This window comes from Cuculus canorus, chromosome 21 (genome assembly GCF_017976375.1).
Source record: "Cuculus canorus isolate bCucCan1 chromosome 21, bCucCan1.pri, whole genome shotgun sequence".
Classification (NCBI taxonomy): domain Eukaryota; kingdom Metazoa; phylum Chordata; class Aves; order Cuculiformes; family Cuculidae; genus Cuculus; species Cuculus canorus.
The window spans coordinates 82437-88436 of NC_071421.1; positions in this window are offsets into that span (position 1 = coordinate 82437).

Below are 6000 nucleotides of genomic sequence, written 5' to 3' on the forward strand. Positions count from 1 at the left end.
CTAAGAAAAGTCAGTCAGATCTGTAGGAAAGGTAAGTGTTATCCTCATCACAGAGCAGGGAAGCTGGGACCAAAGCCTCATCTCTCAAGGTCACACAATGTAAGCTGATGGTAGAGGCAAGCCCTGAGGCACCCTTAGCTGCTTTTAAATTCAATGAAACTTTCAGATCTTTCATCAGAGAGATTCCTGACCTTGAGTCTTGGAGATACAAGGGGAGTCACAGATATGAGGATGGACCTTAGAGTTTTGCATGATATAAATCACGAGTTAAAGTAACAAACTCCGGTGGTTGTGATGCAGACTTTATGCTGCCCACTAATACTACGTTACTTCTCTTTTCCTTACATCATCATATTAATGAGCAGAAATACTTAATTTCATTTGCTAAGTACTTATGCGTAAGTTTGTGGTGTTTATGAAGAACCACTTTAATTGGCACAATAGGAACAAAACAAAACTAACTGAGCTGAGCAGGCTTGATGTAAATCATCAAGGGAGCATGCGTATGACAGGATGTTCCAACATTATCAAAGGGTAGTCGGCATAGAAGCATTTTGGTGTCTGCCTTAAGAAAAAACAACTGCTTTAAAATTGAATGGACGTCACCAAAGGTGACACAAGTGGTGAAAGCATGGGAACTGCAGCTACGTTCTCTGGAGTTCCACTTCTTAGGAGGGCATGTGAGAGCCTCTCAAAATGGTTCTCTTTGTCTTCTTGAAAACCTGGCAAGATGACTGTCTAGCAGATAGAGAAAATAAGAATGAATATAGAGGACAAAAATAAGCCAAATCCAAGGCTTGTGCATTTCAAATAGTGGTCCCTGTACTGAAGTGTCATCAAGTGAAGTATAACTGATTTCATGCTACTACAGGGAGATTGAAGGCAAAGAACCCTTCATTGCTGAGCAATGGGAGGAGAAGTTGCAAAAAACAAAGTAAAGCTGGAGTGCAAGGGTTAGGAGAGGGAGAATGTGCTTCAGGCTGTCTGTTCTCTTGCATACTTTGCTGCCCTAGCAGCTCTTGCTTTGTGCGCGTGGGAAGGCGTCCTCAGTGCATATTAAACCTTAGCTGGAGTTCACAGGGCCTTCAGTACCACCTTTAACTTCTGTGCTATGCTGACAGCAATTTGACGTGATAGATGTTCTGACAGTGTGATAACACAAGCCAGTGTGCATGGATTCAGTGACTTGGAAATCTAGACTTTGTGTGTGGTGAAAGACCATATTTCAGCTGATTTCTTCCTTTAATGCCAGTCTGATCTGGAAAACAGTGCTCTTTTTCTGGCTGCTGAATCTGTTGATTCTAGAGTGAGTTTTAGCATTTTGAGCTGCCTAGGGTATTTGTTCCTGCTAGAGTCTTCTTTTATTTATATGAGTAAGGTGTCTTGAAATACTGGCTTTATAAATTGTAGGGAGGTTTATTCCTAGCACCTGCTTTGGGGCTCAAGGACTTGCAGCGATAGGACGTACCAAATTCTTTGCGGTTACAGCCAACACTACTACCAGAGCCCCAGATGGCTCTGCTTCACTCTGTTTAATGGGTGAGATTTAAACAGTGGTTTGCTTGTTGCTACTGCCTCTTCATTCAGTGTTTCCAGTGGCTGGCATAGAAATAGTTAAGCAAGATCAGGTCAAATGACAGCATGTATTTTTGGAGAAGGTCATGGGTTCTGTGCCTGGTGCCCCGCTGCAAAAGGCACATGCCCTTTAAATATCTGGATGTGTCTACAGTTTAACTCTTGCCTTTAGTGCTGCTGAGGCAAATGCAGCATAGTACAAGAGCAGGCTGTGTGCTGGGCTGTGGGGATGTAGCCAATATGTGCTTCTCTCCCCTCTCTCCATTTAATGACTGACACACTCTGTGGGTATTACCTAGCACTGCAGCAAACTCGCATGTTGTGTGTTTCTTTCTACCAGGATGTTTGGCTTTGAGTGCAGAAATACAGAAGCAATGTGAAAGAAGGGTCTCTTATACAAAGGGGAATTTAATATATGCTGCTTGATCCCAATTGGTGGCTTGTTGGTATTGCCTGTTCCTGTGAGGAATTGCGAAGGTGTGTTCCCAATGTCAAGCGTTTAATAGTTTTGCCCATTTTCCCACAGACCTGAAACATTTGGACTGGGGCAAGGAAGAGAGGCTGCTTCTTGCAAAACCTCTGCAGATTCTTCCTATTGGCTCTATCACTGTGGAGTCCGGAGTGATTGGGAGTGCAAGGAGTGGGGGGAGTTGTTGGCTGTCTCACTCGTGTGATGTACCAATGTATTAAAAAGCCTTACCAGCTGCTGCAAATTGCTTTCTGCCCACCCCTGTCTGATAAAGGAACACAAGAATTCCCATGTGCCAGGAATCTTAAATGTTTTTTCTCCTGCCTCTATGTCTGGACATAAGTGTCCTTAAGATGTAATTATTTTTCCAGCTTGGCCTTTATAATTTCTAATTATGCTGGGAGAGCTGAGCTGCAGCAGGGTTGCCATTTGGTGACCCTTCTTGTGCCTTTCCCCTCCTTTTCAGACAACTGATCTTTTGAGAAGGCAGAGGCCCTACTGCTGAGTGAGGACAAACTAAAATTTGTCCAACTTAAATGGATTTTAATTTGAATCAATATTCTGCTGCAAATAACTGTACTTTTATAAACAGAGGGCAAAGCCCACCTCATTTTAAAAGCTCCATTGTGAGGAATGGAAAGCACTCTGCTGTTGTCTTAAAGAACAGAATTAAGTGAAGATGTACTTATCTAAGATGCCCTACACTTGGTTTGACAGTAGAAGTTGTGCTGAATCCTGTGAAAACAAAATAAGGTCCCTGCCTGAGAGCTCACAGACAAAAGCCTGTTATATTCAGTAATGGCATGGAAATGGCCTAATTGTTGGTGAGATTTTTAGGTTTAAAATATCACTGGATTGTAATTTAGCACCAGTCCTAAATCCTTTGTCAGTTCTGTCATTCAGAAAAGGTAGAGAGTTAGCTGATTATGTACGATTTTGTTAAATAAAGGAAAGTTATGTGGAGAGCCATTTTCAACTTTGAAGGTTGCTGTCAGACTGGGGAGAAAATTGCTGGTTGATGTTATCCCTAAGGTGCTATGTTTTGGATGCTATGGAGCTCCCAGGCTCTGAAATGCTGCCCCACATGTAGCTCCTTGCAGGGGATACCGGAGTGTACCTTTACATATAGTAAAGAACATACTTTTTAAACAGAAGTCATTGTTGTGTCAATGCAGGAGCGCTGTCAGTGGCAGAACATGCAGCGTTAACTTATCTTCCTTGCCGTTTGTCAAGGATTTCAGTGTGTGTGGTGCTTCAGAGAGCAACAGTTGAACCCCTCTAGGCAAAGAGGGCCATGAAGCAAGTATCCGTTAACCAGAGGGCAGGAGGAAACTGGTCGCTGAAGCCAACCGTGGAATTAACCTGGGTTGTGGAAATGCATGCAAGTTAGAGCACAGAGTTGCAGTCCTGAGAACAGAGACCTTGAAAATATTCCTAGATCCAAGGCTGCCTTGGCTATAGAGCTGGCAAAATCGGCATGCCTTGGGGTAGAGAATTGCTCTGCAAAGAAGCTGTATAAAAGTGGCTATGGCATACAGAGGGTAAAACTGAGCAGGATCCTTGTGTACACCGTGGAGGAGCTTAAAGGAAGGGTGGTGCAAATAAGACCTGTTACTGCTTGAAGGCTCAGTCCTATAGCCATTGAGTGTCTGATTACTGAGTATTGGCTGGAGTTCCTCGGGTAGAAGGGGGAGAAGTGAAGAGGAGGGAATGCTTTGTGGTTTGCTGGCAAGTCACCCGCTCTTTGATGCACTGCAGCAAAAGCCCTATCTGAAAACTCTTCAGCAAAGAAGGACATTGCAGAGAAAAGGGGGGTGGGGGAAGGAATGAACGACGGATGGCGTGCGACGGAAAGATGCTGCTGCAAGCACTGTGGCAGCCAAGCCCTGTGCTCTGCTTCTCCCCCCTCCCAGTCATTTAGCAGTTGAGTTGGCCAAGTCCATTGCATTATGAATGCAGTGTCCTTTTCCTGGATGTCCTTCAATTGCAACAAGGGATGGTATTGCGTGTAGGCATGTCCCTAGGGGCTTATTGTAACAATGCAGGTAACAGTCATGATGAGGAAGCGGCAAGGCTCCAGTAGGCAAATTGAACTTGGATGACAAGCCACCACTGCAGCATCTGCTCTGCAGTTGCCTCAGCCAGGATGTTATAATGTTCTGGGGAGTAAAACGACAGATGCAGCGCATTATGTGGCAGTGGTGTTGCTGGAAAGGAAGTGTAGACCAAAGAAATGGTGAATTGCTGCTGCAGTGCAGGCAATCCTTGGATTACTGTTGTTGCGGCACACACAAAATATCTGGACTGTATGCTGAGGGAAACAGTAAGATAAAATGCAGTTTGTAGAATCGTAGAATGCAGTTCATGTGTTTTGCCTTCTAGGAATTAAAGCTCTTCAACTGGAAACAGCCTTTTTTGGACCCCAACAAAAGCACTGCTGCTGCAGTGGAAGACTGCAGGCTGCCCTGTGGGATGATCTGTTCTGCCTCTCTTGGGAGAATTGCCTCCAAAGAGGAGGCCCAAGAGTGGAAGAGGACTCGACTGGTCTATGGACCACCTGCAGGGGTGCTGGCCACAGACTGCTGGGGACTTGGAGAAGTGCATGTGAAGGGGGTGTCCTGCTACGCTGCTGCCAAGCTGGACATCTTGGCAGGCACAACCTGCGAGCCAAGCAGAGTTTGGCCACTTTGCTCTGGAAGGTGTTGCAAACAGGCGTGGTAAGGCTTTTAAATTTTTCTCTCTAAAAGTTAATTTGTTAGCTTAACACCTTATGGTAGAGTCATAATATTGAAGTAGAGGAGACTGGACATTTGCTTAGATCACCTTATATGCAGTTTCTTGTGGTGCTGGCAAACTGATAACTTAGAATTGGAGAAGCAAAGTTCGCAGGAGACCTCAGGTGTGGGGAAAAAACTTGCAGTGTTAAATTGTTTCTGACTGTTCCTGTAAGACACACAAGTTGAATACAGCATGCAATGAGTGTACTTCTGTTGGTAGGTAGCATTCATCATATTAATATTTAGCTGATATTTAGTCTGTTTTAAGAAACTGACTCAGATTTACACATGATGATGTTTCTAGTAACAAAGCTCTTACCTCTGAGTCCTGTTGCTGGCAATGTTGGTGCGTTTAGTTGTATAAACAACTTGTGGCACAAAATCTAAAACCAGGCGTTTGACCAGCGCACATGGAACTGGTATTAGTGTGTTTGGGCAGCTTGATTTATAGCTGGCCTTTTTTTGCCGTGGTCTTGTGTTCTGAAGTGCTGCAGTAGCAGACAGGAGGGATGAGAGACCTGTGCATCTGCGTTTTCCAATGCTTTGAATTGCTGCAGTTGTGTTCTTGATGACTGCTTTATGCAGTGCCATCTCAATGGGTTCAAAGCTGCTTTTCATTAGGCAAGAATGGGCAGAGAGTTTGGAGAAGGATGGATTAGGAAGCGTTTCTTTCTGTGGTAGTTATTTCAAGCGGAATGGAGGGCTTGCAGCAGTGGTAGAGAAAGTATGGCCAGGCTTGCGGCTGTCAGTATTCTGGCACTGTTCTTGAGGTGCAAAAGTGTATGCCTGCTGCTGCATAGGCTTCCCTCTCTGAGCATGTCTGCATGTAAGGCAACTGAACCTGACCTCTTTTCCTGCTGGAAACCCTACTGGTTCCACAGATGTGAAGCATGCAACAAAATAAAGATACCTGCAGTCTGGGCATTGTGGGAGGAAGGGCGATGGCAAAAAGCCCAGGTTTCATTAAGCAGTTGACCAAAATGACCTTTTGTCTCCATCTGAATTAATAGGAAAAAGGTGATGAGCTTCTCCTAGCTGCATCTGGAGGAGATTCTTCCATCTGTACCCCTCTGTACTGCTGTGGCCCTGTGACCTTGTGCGCCTGCAGAGGCCCTTGGTGGGGAAGTCTCTTCACTAGGGCTTCCGGTTAGAGGAGGAGAAGATGCCTGGCTGCCAGGG